The sequence below is a fragment of the Solanum verrucosum genome, unplaced genomic scaffold (assembly GCF_900185275.1).
Source record: "Solanum verrucosum unplaced genomic scaffold, falcon-dt-bn FXZP01000060.1, whole genome shotgun sequence".
NCBI lineage: Eukaryota > Viridiplantae > Streptophyta > Magnoliopsida > Solanales > Solanaceae > Solanum > Solanum verrucosum.
The window spans coordinates 2,411,917-2,433,340 of record NW_026020129.1 but is presented as its reverse complement, the minus strand read 5'-3'; the positions used below and the strand labels follow the sequence as shown (position 1 = coordinate 2,433,340).

The 21,424-nt window shown below is 30.5% G+C and overlaps 1 pseudogene; it reads right to left on the bottom strand.

Moving 5' to 3' along the window:
* Nucleotides 1-1,862: 1,862 nt before the first annotated feature.
* Nucleotides 1,863-2,807, bottom strand: LOC125826337 (zinc finger BED domain-containing protein RICESLEEPER 1-like; annotated as a pseudogene).
* Nucleotides 2,808-21,424: the final 18,617 nt, after the last annotated feature.

Here is a 21,424-nt window from a genome sequence, read left to right as displayed (position 1 = left end):
GAGCCAATGGGTAGTACACAGAAACATGAAAGGCATGGTTAAAAAAAAAATTGATCCTCTTGCTGAATATTTTCAAAGATTTTCTTCATATTGATACTTCTCACTCAGAATTTGAAGAAACAATAGATTCCATCCACCTTATTTAATATACAGGTGAAGAAGTAGACAGACAAAAGAAGTAGTTGCAATAATATACTATGAGTAGCTAACATCCCACATAACACAATAGACTAGGTAGATTTCTACTATATATATATATATATATATTCCAATAGCCATGTAACTATTTCAGATAGGAAGTGATCCTGATGATGGCTTCTTGGAATCTCAAACTTCCAGCAAAAAGAAAGTTACTCTCAAATCAACTATTCTGCACCACAGATCCCTCAGCTTGCATTTACATGAAAGCATAAGTTCAGTCAGTACAGCATACAAGAGAAAAATTATAGAGAACAGAAAATAGATGTTACCAAAGACGTCAATGAAATTACAGAGAATGAGGCAAACATGGAAAGACTTTGAGTTGCATACTATACTCTATCAAATGCCTGACTTTGAGTTATATAATTTAGAGAACCATCAACCAGCAGATAAAGCAGCAACTAGAAGACTGATGCTATGGTAATTGAACAGAAATTTAACTTTACTGTATCATGCTGGTGATGTCGCAACAAAGTTTTGAGCAACATGACTCCTTTCCCATCGCAAAAAGAAGAGAACTGTATAGTTCTGCTTTAATTTTGGATGTCCAACATTAAAAGTTTTGAGTTGTGTTCAATTCGGATACTAAACACTGACATTGGAGAGAGAACAAAAAGTACCAAATATCATTGACATTTGAAGAACAAAAGGAACTGAACATGATAAGCAGAAAAGTGAACCTTTCATTCCTTCAGCATAGAGAATTTACTTACAAGAAATTTAACAGTCAAGAGTGGTCTTAATGAAACTCCATAAAAGCATTCAGAAAAACTACACAAGTCTCTGCTCAAACTATAGGGATCTTTGTAGATAGAGTTAGTCGTCGCAGAATTAATTAATTTGAATCCTCATTATCTTTCTGAGCTCTACCATCTACGGTTGTATGTTGTGTAGACTAAACAAGAAATGGTTAAGGTTTGGTACCAGTTAAGTTCCTTATTCAGCAACAACCCTGTTCTATTTAGATCTCTCTGTCTTTAACCAAGACTAAGTTCAATCACTTGTCCTTGCCAATGCAAAACCTACGCTAGAACTCAATGTTATCCACCTCACAATCCTATCTAGCACAAGGAACAGGAGCACAAGCAGCATCTTAAACCGCCACTTCAAAGACCCATGTATGCACACCACATGACAGAGGTACCAATACTGGTCTCATGCCATCACAAATGTCATCAACATCAATCAGTCTATCACGAATTGGAAGGAACGAGACGTATATGCCCGCTGACTCTGTTCCGTTAAGGGTCAATTGTAAGCTAGAAAAAATGTTAGAAGTGACCTACCAAAAGCAACAAATCTATAGCTATAAAACCATATAGAGGACCCAGACTCATGATTGATTTGAACATTGGGGTCTAATCCTCCGGCTCATCGAGTCCCTCAATCATATTTCTTGTGTTTTGCTCAGCTATTTTGTTTTGGAGTTTATTTTCCCCACAAGCATTTAGGACCACTGGACTGCAAGCAGGTCAGAAGCTCACTGGGCATGGTTACCAAAATAAAGAAGATATCCCACATTTTAAAATGATCTAGAAGACTGTGTATAGCAGAATAGGTTAGATATATATGTTTGACAAGTAAGTCATCTGTATCCACTTCTAGCATTCAATTATCAAGAATTAAATAATGGAAGAAATGAATGTCACAGAACAGAAGAATCAGTGATTACCGGCATTGCAACGCTGTTTGTCAAACCAGCTTTTTGTAGACATCAAGGCATTCACAAAATCTGACTCCACGGATCTAATATTTCTATCAGGTTCACGCACATCGGTGAGATAAGCATCATAGCCTGTAACAAGAGACAATTGTATTGACAAAAGATCACGAGCTAAATTTGATAGGGCAGGATATCTGGGGCTAGCAGCTTTCCACCATCTCAATACATCAAAGTTCTTGGTCCAAGGCACAATAGGTTCTTCCAGATAGCAGTCAAGTTCTGATTTTGGTGGCTGACTAGTTGTTTGGATGAATTTGCTGAACTAATCTAAACAGTCAAATCCAAAACTATGATCATCAAGAATTTCCATCTGTTCAAAGAGATCTTCAACCGTATCAGAATCGTCAGAACCTGAATCGCTGATAGGATACTCCATTGAGGACTTGTGCACCACATAGTCATGGAGAAGGCTTCGGATGGACTCCAAGATAGACGGTAGCGGTGAATGATCATTATCTTTATACTTCAAGAAACAGAACTCTAAGTACTTCACTTTGTAGCGTGGATCCATAATAGTAGCTAGAGCGAACACCAAATACATATTCCTCCAATACTTGTCAAACTTTTCCAACATACTATTGGCTAAATTTCTAGTAAATTTATCTGAACTCACAGAATCTTTCATCAGATTAAATCGAAGATTATTAAAATTGTGGAAGTAGAGGCCTGCAGTGGGACATTTTGCCATAAATAACACTTCTGCTGCAGTATAGACATGTCCTACAAGTTTACATACTCCCCTAACTTTCTCCCACTCTCGGGGAGAAGGTATATGATAACCCTTATAATCATCTGTTTTCAAGTATTCTCCTTTAGCCTCCAACTCCAATGCTTCCTGTAGTTTATGAAATGTCACATTCCACACTGGTAGTGATCTGCCCCAACATACGAATGTCACTGATCAAACCCTCTATCATCCCAAATGCTCTTTTCACCATTGAACTGAAAATGTCTGAACAACAAGGTACACGAAACAATTGTCCGTCTGGCTGGAGTCTTTTCTTTTCAAGAAGTTTACTTTTAATGGCATCAATAACCTCATCAAAGTCCAGTTAGCTATGCACAGTGACAGCACATATCTTATCTTCAATACCAAAATCTGAAAGACATTGCATTGCCTCACCAACATAATCGTCATATGCATCAAAAGACTTAAAGCTAACAACCCAACTTCTTAGCTTCCAGTCTTCGCTAATGAAATGAACTCTTAAGCAAATGAAATCAAAACATGTTTCCTCACAATCTGAGGTAGGCCAGTAGCCAGGTTCATTGAATTTGTTATAAGTTAGCCTCTCAACTGAGAGGCTAACTCGTCCATTCAAGCTTCTCAAAATTTCTTTAACATTTGCTTTCTCTTCCTCGTACAATTCCAAGCAATACCGTGAAAGAATGGCAGATGAAGAATAAAATTTTGGATTAAGATAGGCAGTTAATTTTTTGAAGTGCACGGCTTCTACTGACTTTGGAGATGTACCGGATTGACAGAAAAACTTTGCCATAGTACGATAAGCTGTTTCTTCACTGACAACATGCTCCTTCCCTAAATTACCTCTGCTCACGTTCCTCGGATTTGCATTTCTTGGTTCACAGTCATGTCTTTTCTCTTTTGTTGGTATATCTGGAAAACAAAATAAAGAACCACTTGAGCCAATTTGGTTGGAGGGATTATGAAAAATAATGCCAACACAAAGTTCTATATAAAATAATAGTGTTTGATTGGACGATTAGGAAAATAGTCTCTGAATAACTAATGCAGCTTTTGGTAGGGTGTATAAGAAGAAAAGCAATCCCTATATTATTATTCACTATATCATTTCTATTCTTATTCACACCAAAACCACATCTTGGATTACTTTTTATTGCATAACTAGTATGTGAACCAATTGACCTGCTAATGTGTAGTAACAGTGGAAGACAAATAAAACAAGTAAAAGAGAAGAAGAATGGAACCAGATCTAGGAAAGAAGTCACAGAGTGTTTTCCTCTTTACGTCGCTCATTTCCGGTTTATAAACTGCACCTGAGATGAATCAGATAAGAAGGTTGAAGCATATAATATGATGTCAAATTTTCAGATGTAGAAACAGCATTAAAATTTGTTCTTTTCTTCAATTTTCTTCTTTCAGACAGTTCTGCTGTGGGATTTTATCCAAAGATCAAATATGTTGCATGATGTAGCATGAGCGGGTAAGGTCTAGTGGGATCACACTAGCTAGGCATGTTGTTGATTGTTTGTTTGACTGTGGCATGAGCATCTTCTAGTATAAGTATCGGATTGTGATATGGATTTGACATGGATATATTCAATTTTGAGTGTATTTTCGAAAATATATATTCGAAGCTAGTTGGGCTTGGCTATATAAATCCTTTGTATCCATCAATTTAGAGGATTCATCATTGTTTAATTATTCAACCTAACCACAACAACTCTTATTTATTCATCTTGAGACCAGCTACACTTTGCAAAGTTAACATCAGCTAGCAGAGTTATATGCTACTACCAGTTAAAGCTTCAAAATTTAGGAAAATAGACACACAAAAATTACAATCAGATGGGTTTAACTCAAGAAAAGGAACAAGTAGGCTTTGTTTAGTATTTTTTTTCTTGATTTCTTCACTCCAGTTATTTTCTTGATCCGAGGTCTATCTTAAACAACCTCTTTATCTCCCAACGCCCAGGTAAAGTGTCAAGCTACACAATCCTCCCCAGACCCCCTAATAGAATTACACCGAACATGTTGTTGTTGTACCAAACACACCCCAAGTATTATTTTATTTTATGTGTGTGAAGGAAAACACACCCTAAGCAAAAACTAGTCTGGTGCACTAAAGCTCCCGTGCTATATGTGGGGTTCAGGAAATGGCCGAACGATAAGGATATATTATAAGAAACTGTTTTCACGACTTGAATCTGTATCCCTGTCGCATTCATATGATGCCCCAGGAAAAAATATTACTAAAACCCTAAACTTACCCCTTTTAAGCGTAGACGGTAGAACCCTAGGACAACAGTATAAAAAGAGAGCAATAATTTATAGAAGATCATATACAAACGATTAGATGATTTGAATACAATGAACAAGAGAGATGAGTGAAAGATTGAAACCTTTTTATATATGGAGAAAGAGAGCTTTGTAGCAAGAAGTTGTGCAACTTCATATGAATGACTTTGAAATTTATATTACAAAAAAAATGTGTGTGACAGGTCCACTTTTGCCCGGGAAAATATGACATAGCCGGGGTCCAATTAAAAAAGAGAAAAATACATTTTATGCACATTGGTATAAAATTAGGGAAAAATACATAAAATAGACCTTAAATAAATTAGGAAAAATTATCTAAATACACAACTTATTTTATTATATTCTGTGAATTTTCCTACCATTAATTTTTTTTAATAAAAATTCTTATTTTCCTCACACACTCTCTCCTATTCACGGTACATCACTCTCACACAATGTATCAGAATGCGATTTATTGGGGTGCGATATCGGGACAAATGTGTCTTGTATCAACAAAGGTAATGTATCGGGACATTGAGAAATATATCGGGACAAGTGTGTCTTGTATCAATAAAGATAATGTATCGGGACGTTGAGTAATTTATCTAAAATCCTTAAATTTTAAGAATTTTTTATAATTTGGAAAAGGATAGAGATATGATGTAATTAGCTCTTAACATTGTGAAATTTATGTAATTTTCACTAAAAATAAACTAACTACTGATTTTTTTTATTTTACATTAAAGACCCATTTAGCCATTTTATTGAAAAAATAAATTGTGTACACAAATAGGATCAGCACATAAAGTCAAACCCAAATTTGTCGCCACCTGAGCTTACACTCGCGCCAGAAATGCGCTAGGATGGGGCGGCGTGCCACTGAGGCGCCAAGAGGGTTGGCGCCCCGCGCCTTCACTACGCCAAGGTCGCCTGCCTCCATTTCTCTTCTGTTTGAGTTCTTTTAAATTAATTGTGTCTTCACTCTCTTCTTAGGTATCACTATCAAAAACTTCTTTAATCATTGAGAAATCCTATATATCCTGATCATAACTCTTTAATTCACATTTCAAATTCAAGGTAGAGTTAAGAGTAAAGTTCGAGGGAGTCCTCTGAGTCATTTGAGAAGTCTTCTACAATTATTTATAACTTGAGTAAATGAGTATGATAATTAGGAGAGTTTGAGTTCATATTTCCAAATGAGTATGACGGGACTAAGTATTCCCAAGTATACAACACATTTACATTTAAAACGAGAAGAAACCTTGATTTCTAAATAAGTTCATGAAGAGTTTTTGAGCATTATCTCTTTTAAGAGAACTTTTTGAGCAATTATCTCAAATCGAGTAGGAGTTCCGTTTTTAAACATATGAGCATGAGTTATATATTATTGGGAGTAGTATTGAGCACTGATATGGGGATGAGTTCAAACAACTCAAAAAATCCTCATAAACCATGTATGCCAACATGGGTAAAGGGTCATACTTTTTAGATGATTTCTTATTGCTTTTAAGCATAGCTTAGTAGATCCACTTAGTTAAGGGTACCCTATACTCCGGTAAGATATAGGACAGTTCTGGCAACATGGGCGAGACGTTGTATCATCACGTAGCTCCTAGTGATGGTTATCGGTTAGAGAAATCTCTCAAATAAGAGTAAAGAGTTTATTATTGTATTTTTATATACATTGAGTTATTATTTACTGTTTTAAAAGCTTTATATATATATATATATATATATATATATACTTTGATCATTGCTTTCATAATGAGTTGAGTTGAGTATTATTGAGTTGAGTTGAAATTTTTTTTCCACAAAAAATGCATTTTATTCATCTTTGAGCAAAAAGTTACATATGACATGAGGGAGATTACAATCAGTGATTACTACTCCCTATTAAGAGAAGAGTATATCAAGCTATCCTATTTGAGATGAAGAAAATGCAAGAGGTGGCTTTTTCATTTGGCTATAGTAACCAAGTGAGCCAATACGCCAAACTCATGTACTATGTACTGTCAATACACAAAAATGCCTCAAGGAGGTTCCCAAATCAGATCATTCCTCTTCTTCTTCATGGTTCTAAAGTTAGTCATCTCCCACCTATCCATGCTCATTAGTCCTTTTACTCTAGTTGGTAGTTCTCCAAAAGCATCATAGACCATGTTGTTAGGATTGTCGTAACTGAGAGATGCCAGAAGATTCGCAACTTTATTTGCCTCTCTGTAGCAGTGGCTTAAAATGAAGCCATTAGTCTCCATATGAGCTTTCAATTCTTGCACTACATCATAAATTCTCCATGGTGTGGAGTTGATGTCATTCACACAATTGTCTTCCTTTCTACCAGTTCAAGCTTATATGTTATGTTCCAGTGTTTCGAGGGTGTAAACTCGGAGCGTGACAACCACTTTCCAAGTTTTTCTCAAATTTTCCTCAAGTTTTCCCAAGTTTTTTTTTTTGGGCCAAACGGGTCCTAAATAAGTTAGGGCTAATTATATGAATTTTCACTCATTTTTTAATCATATAGACCCAACTCACATCATTGTGTCAAATAAAATAAAAATATATATTTATAATAATAATAATAATGATATTCTTATATATTACTATTATTATATCATAGTGTTATTACTCATTATTATTATTATTATTAATATTAAAGGTTATCTACATTAATTACGAGTATATCAATTATGTTAGCATTTAATAACTACTTTGCTCATATTTACTCCCTTCTTTATTTTGTTTTCTCCATCTTGTAACGTCTTTCACCATTCTTAACTATTATTCACGTGCTACAATCTCATTCATCAATTATATCTATAAACAACCTCATTTTCCCCTCCCCTAACATAACATTCTTCTTCTATTCTCCTCTTTCTTAACTCTTGAGATTGATTTTTTTTGTTTCTCTATATATACATACATAGAATAGAAAAAGAGGGACATGAAATATGAATAGGCAGATGAGCATCTATCGACTATCAATGTAGACGAGTCTCTTTCGTTTTACGTAGTATCTAATTTGCCTGGTGCAACTCGATCGGGCTGAGTCGGGCACTAATTATTAACTTTACGTGACCTAGCTTGTCGATGACGAGTTTTGTGAAGAAAAATTTATGCCCGACTTACACAGGCTAATTGGAGACTACAGTAAAAAAAAAAATTACGTAATTTTTTTCTTCTGATCCATCTAATAATGCCCACTACTCGTGAGGTTTGGATTTCACTCAATCAAATTATACGTATAATCTGGCATGCATGTTATATCCTTTTTTATGTGTATTTAATACAGAATTATTAACATGATCAGGATAATTAATGTAGTCTTAAATTACTAAATAGCATCACTAGAATTTTTACATATTTGGCAAATATATACTCATTAACATGAGGGATAATTTCATAGATATTCCTTTAGGTTTGACTTCATAAGACTGATATTACACTTTATCTTCGTTACACTAATTTTCCCGTATTCTTGTAGTTGGATTATATCAATCTAATTCTTCAAGATTTTGCTTTGTCTTAATTTGTTTTTAGTTTGCTCATTCTTACGCTTGCACAACGTCTCTGACCTTTGAAGTTTGTAATAGAAAATTTTGTTCAAGGTCTCGTGTGAATGTATCAGTTTCCAGTTTAGAAAGCTTTACTGTGATTTGTCTATGTAGGAACTTGAATAGAAGAGAGAAATAATTTTTCACTAAAATTTTAGGTACTGATTATGAAATATATGGGTTAACACTGAACCATAAAAGTGGATTAATATAATCCCAATACCTAAATTTCAAATGAAATATGTAATGTCTAGAGTGAAACATACAAAGGCTTCATGAGAACCAAACATCTGATATGCCACAAATTCCAAATCACATCTGCAGTATATCAAAAGCTACATTTTAAGATAACATTTCTAGTGCTTTGACATAATCACTTCTGTCATGTAAAGCAAACTCTTTGTAAGTAATCACAAATTTCTTAGATGATCTACAGACGTCTAACAATTTCTTAGCAAGTCCTGATAAATATCGGGAGACACAGTTCTCTGAACAATTCCGGCATTTTCTTCTCTTTGCTATGATAACAATGTATGAAAGGCTAGTTTCTAAAATAATCTATTGCCAATAAGGAAATATCCATCTTCAAAAAGTACAAGGGAAGATCACAAATGGTGAAAGACGATCATTTTGTAAACAGAAAATAATTTCCTTTTAATAATTCAACCAAAAAGGAGTTTCACTGAAATTCTCAGGTATGTAAAAGTTCATAGTTAATAATGGTATGAGATTTTGTAGGCAGAATCTTTCTCAGGGTTACATCCTGCAATTCTTAGCAAAAAGTCGATAGAGAATAAGATCTTTTGACATAAAAACAAACCTCTGTTAACCAATTTCCAAATGTTAGCTCAGTCGCATAACTCAACTTTTGAATATAGTCCAGTACAAAGTTTCTCAAAACTTGATGATAATCACGACGGCCTTCATAGGGAAAAGCAATACTGTTAAATTGACAAGTGAGGCGGGCTGTAACCAAAGAGGATACATTTAGCAGCCTACACTTGAGACACCAAATATCTCCTGAAATCTCCAAATGTTGGGGCAATTATTTTCAAAGAAAGGTCAGTCCCAGGATCAGGCTTCCAATGGCCCGCCAATGTTAGTCTTTTCAAATTTGAAGAAGCAATATCAAGGCGACTCAAACCCCTGAATAGTGACAACTCCAAAGTTTCCAAAGCAGTAAGTTCACGATATCATCATCGTTTAGCGTTATTAAGTGAAGCCTTAACCTCTTTAAAGAGTTCCAAGCTATATCTCGTCCTTTTTCATTCAAATTCAACGAAATCAATGACGAAGAACAGTAAATAGATAGGGGAAATTCGTAAGTGAGATTCTCATCATATCTATACAATACAATATCTTCCACTTTTCTTTCCGCAGCAAAATTAATCCATCGGCTAATTTCCAAGTAATAGTTAGATGGACTTGTATAGTACTCATCTAAATCGAGATGGAATTTTTCAATTTTGGAACAAGTACAGCGAGCTAAAACGTGATCCACAAACGATATGAATTTTGCTGCTGTTTTACAATCAAAATTAGAGAAAATGAAGCTATAAATTGAAGTCCAGAGATAACGCCACCTTTTTGATAGAAGAGACGATGTTTGGTGGGCAAGAGGGAGACAATTTGAATGAGAAGTGAGTCGGGCAACTGACTGATACGTTCTAGGGTTTCTTCAACTCCATTGTTTTGTTTCGTCGACATTGGAATCTCTCAAATTACTAATGCCAATTGTCACTACAAAACCCCCTTTTTTTTCCTTTCAGAAAGGCAAGAAACCGATAGTTTCTCAAAGGAGAAAGGGTTTTGGGCCTCGTTTTCTTTGGGTCACTTGATTTGGGCTTGCCTAACTTTTTCGGGTGACATAAATTTAGCAACTTACTTAAATCACACTAATTTAGGAGTTAATTACTTACATACACTATAGTTTGTAATATTATGTACTTTACTAGATTTGATGCCTCCAGATACATGTATCTCAGATATATGGGGTCAAATTTAGGTATAATGTAATCTAAATACATTGTATCGAAGTAGATTCGCATGTATCTGGGTACATAGCAAATCTCGTTCGCCTCTCTTCCATTTCGCTCGCCACTCTCCTATGTATCTAATATCTCACATACATGTGAATCACTATATATATATATATATATATATTGTATGTATCTAGTGTAATTCACATATATCTAGGATACATACAAATTTCGCCTACGTCTCTCCCTATTTTTGTGTATCCAGTAGCAAAAATACATGTATCTAAGTGTAAGATACGTAAGAAACTTTTAATTAGTGGTAAGATACGTAATATTTCAAAAGTATAAGTAATAATATTATATATGATAGTGAAGTATAACTAATTGTGTAGTTTTTCCTTAATTTTATATTTTCGGATGTCTATACTCGAACATAACTTCAGTTTCTAAAGAGGTATAAGTTTGATTGTTAAAAGCAACAATTAATAATCATTTCATTTGATAACATAAATTAAAGACCAACACGGGAAAATGTGTAATTTTGTGATTTTTCCCGCTTTTTACGTAATTTTTAAAATCTAGATATACCATTATTGATATAAGTGAATTTTTACCTAATCAAAAATCATTTTAAATTGATAAGTATTTAAATGATGTAATTTAATGAAAAGTATATCTCACTTCTTATGACTTATGAGTGAGCAATTTTTTTAAAGGAAAAATCACGCCCTATACACATTTAAGAGTCAATTTTACGGGTTTTAAATATACTTTTAAAAAATTCTTACTTATAACAGTTTATTTACGAGTTATGACATATAATTTAAAGTTAATTTTATTTAAAAATCAATTTCCATTATTTAATAAATGATTAATCTATTTATGGTTTTTTATTATTAATTAATAATATGTAATTAAATTGATTTATGTTCCTTTTTTAAATCTGAAATTATCAGTTACATAGATATAGGGATTCACCTACAACATGTTTCCTTCTTTACCGTTACCACCTCCCGTATGCCAATCCCACCCCCTCCCCCCACGCTCATCCAATTCTACACGCCATTAACACACTAGCCCACTTTTACCTTCATCTATCACATCTTTCTTACCACCAAACTACACCAACTTCATAATCCTCCATTCAATTTAGTTTTTTCAACAAAATCATGTCGAAGAAAACGGTTGTAACTCCTCAAAAGAGCCCTCTATTAGTCGAAGGAACTTATACGGATGAAGTTCATGCTCCATCTTTCAACATTTTGACTCAAACACCGTCGCCAAACATTGTTTGAAACTCCGGCTAGGGGTGGTTCATCTTTAGTGAAAGATCAAAAACAGAAAGAAAAAATAACGACTCAAATAAAAGGGTGAGTCCGATAAATCGAAAGGAAAGAAGAGGAAGGGGAAAAATGTTGAAACCCCTTCTGATTCTGATTCTGATTTTGTTACTGAATAAAAAAAGAAAAAAGGAAAAAAATCATTGAATGTTGAAGTTGTGAAAATCAATGAATGTCTATCTTGTAGATGGTTTGACGACTGAGCAACACCTAAAAAAGATAAAAAAAATTGTTAGGGTAAGTATTATATTCAATTTATTTTCACATTATTAAAACTACTGTTTTTTCTTTTAAAATATCACATTATTCTTATATTATTTTCGAAATAGTTGTTTGGATGAAACGTGTATGAAATCTGATTGATATGTGTATGATTCCGATTAAACAGTTGATTCTTGGATGTTGTATGATTTGTGATATAATAGTGTTATAGTGGTATACAAATGGTATGAATTGTGTTTTAATAGTAGTGTGATTGTCTATTAACTGTATATACAAAGAGTGAGGATGGCGCGATCAGTGAGAGTGAAGTTACTGGTACGGTTGCTAGCAAATTTGGTGGACCTCGCATAGCAAAAGAACATGTTCCGGATACCACCAATTATCCTACACCAAGACCACATACAAGAAATTTGAAATAGTTGATTGCACCTTCTACTTTTTTAGAATTACATGCTTTTATTTTTTATTTTTTTACTTTTGGACAACTTTTTTGTGTTTAAGTATTTCATGATATATAATACCATATGTTTTCTTCCAATCAGATACCATCTACATATGAATTACTGTTTGGCTATTATAATTTCAGGATACTTGTAATATACAGACTTCATACCATTTGGATTCACTATTTTAAATTTTTCAGTGTGTATCCAAATTGTATTAATGGATAAAATGTGTGTGAAATTTGATTAATATGTGTATGACACTGAATTTAATGTTTGATGGTTGGATATTGTATTAATTGTGATATAATATTGGTATACAAATGATATGCATTGTGTGATTGTATGAAATTGATTTATTGTTGGTAAATATGTGTGATATAAGCTGAAGTTCGTGTTGGAATGAAACTTGAATAAGATTGGTATAAAGTTTGTTATATATTTACACTATCTTATATATTAATCTGGAACACATTTTATTTCCAAGTATATTAAATTTGTATGAATAATTAATGAATCACATATATGAAATCTGGAATTCGAAATTTGTACAAATATTTACACTATCTTATATATTAATCTGGAATAAATTTTATTTCCAAGTATATGAAATCTGTATGAATAATTAATGAATCACGTCTATGAAATCTGAAATCGGAAACCGGAAACATGTACAAATATTTACACTATCTTATATATTAATTTGGAATAAAATTTATTTCCAAGTATATGAAATCGTAAAAAAATCTACATTAGCTTTCTTTTGATCTAAAAAAACCCACACACCAATATCATTGTGGAAACTAACAGGGGGACATCTATCACTAACTATATATTTTATCTCTATATTGTGAATATTAGCATCTATCATTAGTTGCGATGTTATCACACTTACTAGACCACTATAAAGACTAGAATACTCATATATAATCCCCTCAATCTGAAAACCAACATATTTCCCTGTTTCATTTTTAAAAAAAATAACAATTAGTCTTACATAATACCAAAAAAAAAAAAAAAAATTATACACACTTATCATTATTTTTTTTCATACAAAAATCATTCAGACAGTAAACTACAAATAGATTTCATTAAAAAATAAAATTTCAGATTTCATACCCACTTAAATACAAATTTCATACATACAATCATCATTTATACCAAATTTATACATTTCTCATACCAAATAGTTCATTCCTTTCACACAAATTTATACATAATTGACAAAACTTATATAATCAATAACATTTCAAATTTCATACCAACTTAAAACATTTTTCATACAATTATTCAAAATTCTAAATAACTTTTTTTACTAACTAGTTAACACACTTTCATACCAACTTAAAACAACTGTCATACAATTCTTCAAAATTCTAAATAAGCTTTTTTTCACATTAGTGAATACACTTTCATACCAAATTCATTTAAAACTATACATTTTAATTTATTTTTTCAAGAAAAAAAACAGTAATCAATATTATAATTTTGATCTAGTACCCAATCTACAACGATAAAAATATTTATATGTTATACATTTATACTCAAATCTTTCATATATTGCGGCAACTTCTCACGAAATCATTGGTTTGCCAGTATAAAAAATAACCAAAAAACAAAAAATATAGTGACATTAAACCCCTACCAAAAAATAGAAACTTACCAAGAAAATCACTAATATTACAGTTTCACAACAACTAATACGTATTATGAACAAAACGTATTGTTTATACAAAAAAACATATCACATTCAATATAGTGACGATGTACAAAAACAAAATCACAAAATGTGATTTACAGTTTCATTATTTTTTTCATTTCACTGAAATCCAAATACAAATAGTAAACAATTAAAAATACTAACCTGAAGGATCCCATCTTCCGCCATGTTTAATTAATATTGATACGTAGTTGTCCATCACAAAAAAATAGGAATTTTCAAACAAAAAAAAAACTTCAATTAGTCGCCAGTGACAAAATTTCTGGAAGAAAATTGAAGAGAGAGAAACGTGGAAGAAAAATGGTAAAATCAAATTTTTGAATTAATTTTAACAAATTAGAGTGAATTAAGGAAACTGAATATTCTTAATTAGTTTGAGATTCCTTAATTCATGCTAATTAATAATTATAATAAATTAATTCAAATTTAATTGACACCCCTATTCCGTTTTTTTCATTTTTTCCTTATTAATTACATATTATTAATTAATAATAAAAAACCATAATTAGATTAATCATTTATTAAATAAATGGAAATTGATTTTTAAAATCAGATTTTTGAATTAATTTTAACAAATTAGAGTGAATTAAGGAAACTGAATATTCTTAATTAGTTTGGATCCCTTATTTCATGCTAATCATTAATTATCTACAATAAATTCAAATTAAATTACAGCCCACAATTTCAGTTTTTTACTTTATTATTTCTAATTCCGTTTTTTTCTTAAATTTTCGTTTATCTTTTTATTTATTTTTTAAGTTTTTTCCAATTAATAAAAATATTTCTTTTTTTTTAACTTGTTATAACCTGAAATTTTTAATGCTATAACTTGAAAGTCTAAATCTACTGTTATAGCTTGAAAATAGTACTATAATATATGTCATATATGAAATTTACATTTTTTAAAAGTACATGACATAGCTAAATATACCATATGACCAGGGATGAATTTACTATTGTGCATGTGAACGAATAATTTTTTTTTGTCAAACTAGATATTTCATATACATATTTCTTAAGATTGATTTAATTTTATCTATTGACACTCAAACTCTTAAATGATTGATTGATGCATTTGACTGGATATATATTGAGTTATTCATCCAAAGAAACTGAGATTAATTCTCACTTAATTTATTTTCCTTTTTTTTATTAAGTGATGCACTCGTGTTTTAGAAATTTCAGATATGATAGGTGGGAGTAATTCTCTATTACTTGATGGGCATAAATAAGCTCAACACAAAAATCCAAAATCAAAGTCCCTAGGGAAAGGGCAAGGATGTATGCCATTCTCGACATTCTATTCCCTCACATGGATCCACGAAATAAAGACACAAAGTAATGAGTTTACACGAATTCATGTGTAAAGTTTCCAATTTTCCTACTTGTAGGGAATTAGGGACATAATGAAGTTGATTTCTTAAACATCCTTTTCTCCATAAAGTGTATATATTTACATAGAGCAGTGTAGTGTTTTGTATTTTAAACATTTCAAAGTTGAAAAAGGTTCTAATTATTTTCAAATGAGCCATTATAGTTTAATCTTTTAACGATTGGTTAGACCTGTTTGTGTTTGCAATAAATTTTAAAGTAATAGATGAAAAAACATAATTGTATTCATAAACATATGTTTCTCCCTTGATTCTTCTCTCTCATAAGATTTATCCATGATTTGAGGATCGTTAGTGAAGTATTTTTCGAAATGATTTGGTTTTGATCGCTTAATGAATAATCTATACATTTGCGGAATATTCGAAATGTCTCTTAAAGGGAATATAATACCCTTTATATAGGCATGAACTATAATTTTGAGTTGGATAGCCTCCAAAAATCCTAATTGAAATTGAATATATTTCAATTCGAATTGAACACATCTAGTAAAGTCGTCCCACAAAATTTCAATATTTACAAGACCTTTCACGATTAATTAGAGTTTTCATATTCAAGTTTAAAAATAAAATTATCTATATAATAAAGATTTGAACATTATGTACGATATTAAAATGTGAATTCAAATTAATCGAGACGCTCAGTTTATTGTGGAAAGTAACCAAAATTCAAATGTGCTACTAGTAGTGAAGTGGCAGTAATATAATGATGGGTCGAGAGCGCCCCGAGATGCGACAATTTGAGAATTTCCTTATATCCTGGCCCCCCTTTTTCTTTTAAGAAAAAAAAAAATGTTTGTGATTTCAAATTTTTGAAAAATTAAATTTGTGATTTCAAATTTCTGAAAAAATAAATTTTCATTGATTAAAAATTTTAAAGTTGAAATTTAAAATTTAAATTTTTTGAATTGTGATTTTTGGAATTTATAGTTATGGTTAAACGTGTATTTTACGTGGAAAAAATTGAGGTTTCGTGAGTTATTAAATTAAAATATCATTTTTAGATAACATATTAAATGAATTATTTAATATATTTATAAGGTATATATTAAAATTAGGGATTGATTCAGCCAAATCCGTTAACGAAATATTAGCTTCCCCCCACACCGTGACGCATGGAGTGCTAAATGCCTACAAAATAGGTGCACAACTTAAGGCTCCACTTGAAGATATTAAATTCCATATTATTAATTAACTAGTAAACACATCCGCGCGACTCATTAGATTTATGAATAATTTTTTTAAAAATATTTTGAGTCAAATATTATTACCATTAAACCCAATAAATTATATTTCAACTTATAATCCACTACCTATGCTTTTAGTACTTTAAATATAGTTGATTTCGTATAATCTATTTGGTATGTTATCTTTAAAAATGTGTAAAGAAAGAAAAATAATTTCAAGAAAATTTGCTGTTTGTGCGTCTTCAATAAATTATAAATTATATTTTTGGGACGGAGTTATATTTCACGGTGTTCATAAAAATTATGAAAAAAGTTACTCTAAATAAATAGATAAACAATAATTTAATAAAATTCAAAATTTACATTCTCTAACTTTTTTAACATGTCATATATATATATATATATTACTAAAATTCCTAGAGTGGAAATATATCACTAATTTCAAGTCATGTTAACCATATTATTTTATCTAAAAAATTTACATCTTTTAGAATCTGTTGCTTGTAAAATAATAAACGGTAGATTTTTATTTTGGTGAAAATCATCTTCAGTATATTGAGATATCATATCAACACTACACAAACAATCCAATAGGAATATCACATTTGCATTATTCAATTAATAATATACTATACTTAATTTTTTTAATCTAGCGTGAGTCTAGTATGAAAATCAAACATTCAAGATAAAAAGAATAGCAACATAATAATAATTATTATACAACGAAAAAAAAAACGATGGCAATATACCAAAACTATTAGTATACTCTTATAAATATATAATATATATAAAAAAAATAATGCTAATAAAATACAAAACTCTATAGTAAATCTCCTTGAGTTTAAAATTGTTACTTGTAGCTACTAAGTAAGATAAGATAAAATACATAACTTGCACATTAATTAATTTAGGGGGTAAAGGTTTTGAAGTCTTGAATATTTTAACTTTAATTACCAATTAAAAATAGAAGTTACAGAGATCTAGAAATGTGAATTATGGAGAATAATACTATTGAGTAATTATTTTAAGAGGAGATTTTGGAATTATTTTTTAAAATATCACACCGGTGAAAAAAAAAAAAAAAATGCTAAAAAGTTTAGAAAAAAGATAAATATAGAAAGGTACCACATCATCTTGTTTATATCTAATATTTTAACTTTATATATAGATAGATATATTGGTTGTAATTAAATAATTAAGAGAAAATAACTTAAAATATTCTTTAAAAAAATTGTTAGTTTAAAATTTATAATTAGAAGAAGATTAAAAAAAGAAAATAAAATGGAAAATTAATTTTTTAAGAGTGGAAATTAGAAAGGTGTGAGTTATGGATAGTTACTCCTAATAAATTAGTATGTGAAGAGTTTTTTTGTTGTAAATGTTCTTTCATTAATAATTAATTGTTTGTATTTAATTAAGTAAACTACTTTTACAAAAAATCAATTAATTTAAATAAGAAAAAAGGTTTAAAAAAAAAAAGGAGACAAAAGATAAATGTCACATCACTTTTTTTATGTTTCTCATTTACAATAATTAAGAGAAGTTAAAGAAATAACATTTTTTAGTTTTAATATAATTAATGTGACTAAGGGGAAATTGTTTCTTCATTCTTTTCATTAAATAATTTGTTTATCAATTAAATTTTTTAAAAATATTAAAAAGATAATTTATTAATTTATTTTGTGACTGTTTTTTAATATGACAAACCATATCATATATTTTTAGGGGCAGCAATATGCAATAACTATGAGAACTGTATCATGTGTAATATTATATCTTCCAACTATGACAGAAATTAAAATATTAATTAGAACTTGACAAACAGATATACACAAAAATAAAACCGTATAAAGTTTCATCTTCATTCATTCACATAATAATAATAACAAGAAGAAGAAGAGCAAAGTAAAATGAGTAAAAAATGATAATTGAGATTTCTAATATGATGATTAGTGAAGTTTCATAATTTATTTTTTGTTGAATAACATGAAATTATATATCTAATCAAAATAAAATAAAAAATAATAGAATAATATTAACTGAAATCAAACAATACATGAATGAGTCTTCAAAATATTTGGAAATCATTCAAACTTTTGTGCTAATATGACCATCTTCTTGATGAAATCTTCCTTCTTCATTTTGATGAACTTGTACCAAACTAATGTGAACATCCATGTGATTATTCTTGAAGAATATATCTATGATCTTTATCAAAATGAAGACCATATGGTGACATTATTAAGTACATGATTGATAAAAAAGATGAAGAAAAAAAAAAGAGGAAAAAACTATACTAATAAAAAGAAAGAATGAGAAAATGAAAATGAAAATGAACATTGAACATAAATAATTATTATTTATAGATTGTGTAAACCATAAAAATAATTAGAAATAAGTTGAAGAGACATATTATTTAAGTAGGGAATGTAAATAGATGGAGGTTTTATTGTAACTTATTAGATATAATTAGAAGAGTAAATATGATTGAATTTTTTAATTAATAAACAAATTATTTAATGAAAAGAAATGAAAAAAAAAGCCAAAAAAGAAGAAAAAAGATAAATAGGATGAGTTTTTTTTTTCCCACCCACCCTCTCCTTGAATCTTATTCAATATTGTAATTGATATTTCTCCCAATCTCACTATTTTCCTAAACATTAATTTAAATTTGTTGATACCTTTTTTCTTCTATGTTGTGAGTTTTTTTGAATTTAAATTTTTTAACAATTTTGAAGAAATAATTTCAGATTCGTCAAAAAAATGGAGTTCCGTCAAAATTATTTTTGATACAATTTGATTCTATTTTTGACAACAATAGATTTAGGTATTGATGGTGTCGGTGGTGCGTGGTGAAAGAAGGGGAAGAAAACGATGGCTTGAAAAATAAAAGGGGAAGAAGATGATCGGAGAAAGAATGGCGATGGCGGAAAGTTGGTGGCAATGGTGGTTGAGTTGAGTCAAAGAAGAAGAGGAGATGTTACTTTAATTATTTTTAAAAAAAGTAAATGATGACTTCCACACTCTTCTTGTGTGTGTATTACACACATGCTGCCATGTCATCAAAAAATGTTTAATAGGTACAAATTTATTGTAGTGTAGGTGTTCAATAGGTAAAAGGTTGAATTGGGGTGGCTAAATAAAATATGATGACAACTTTAAGGGGCCGTGTATGACTTAAGCCAAATAAAAATAAATGAGTAGCCCAACCCTACCCCATCCCCCTTTCTTCTTCATCTTCTTCCTAGCAAGATTTTATTTCTCAAAGGACAAAATTCAATTCTTTGTTAATTGCTTACATAATTCTTTTGTATTCCTAATACGTGAGATCGATATATTCAAAGAGACTGGTACAAGAATGATGAAGAAAGACACTGTCAATCGTCTTGAGATCGATAACAAAGAGAAATCAAGAGGACCTAAATTAATTTTATTGAATCAATCTGATATTATATTTGATAATTTTAGTGGGTTTACATTTTAATTTGAATGGTAATATTTGTTCAAAGGTGACCGAGATGGACGTCTGTAATCATTTAAAATTTATTAAATATAAATTTATAAAATGATTGGAATTATATTAAATTCATTAATATATTAGTCCAAATAAATATTATGGATTAATATAATTGAGTTAATTATTTAAATTCAATAAATATGAATTTAATTAAGGCCCGCTCCATAAAGCCCATATGCCATGTCACTTAAATTTAATTGGCCGAAAGGAGTCCTCTTCTAATCACAAATCCTCTATTTTAAAACTATAAATAGGGGTCTTCATAAATCAGAAAAGGGGACCAAGAATTTTAACAAGAAGCTAGAGAAAGCTCGTGGATCAAAAGCTGCAGATTTCTCTACAAGTTCAAGAGTTCAAGAATTCAAGCATTCAAGATTCAAGAACGTTCAAGTCTCAAGAACGATCAAGATCAAGAACGATAAAGATCAAGAACGATCAAGATCAAGACCGTCGGATTCAAGATCAAGCTCGAAGCCCTTGGATTCAACTAGAAGTCAAGATCAAGATAAAGTTCAAGTCCAAGATCAAGATCAAGATCAAGATAGAGATCAAGATCGAGATAAATCTCAGGTTCAAGATCAAGCTCAAGAGCCCTTGAATTATATGTTAAAAGGCGAATTCAGAGGAATAATAGAGATTGTAACACTCGCACTTAAATCAATAAAACAATTGTTGCATAATTTTCCGTTCTTGATTATTGTTTTCTCGACGCGAATTTTATTGTCTACAACGTCGATCGGCTAACTTTTTTCAGTTCGATGTTCTTTCTTCTTTTTTTCCTCCAAATTTAATTAGCTGATTCAATTTTTATTTTTTAATAAATGTTGAAAAGAAATAGAATATAGAAAAAGAAAAGAGAAAAAATGGAGTGCAGTGGTCTTCATGGAGAAGACGACTTATAGGGGTGGGTGGGGGCTCTTTTTTTAAAAAAAAAAAAAGAATTAGTATTACTTTTAAATATAAATTTGTTAAAGTTAAATTATTTAAATGCCAAGTGGCACTCAAAGGAGAAAAAGTATTAAGAAAAAATAAAAATAAAATATTATTTAAGTTTTTTCACGTGCTCAGCGGAAGTGTAAAACACTTTTTTTGCCACATCAATATTTTGTGTTTAATAGGTATACTTTTTGAACAATTCAGGTGTTCAACAGG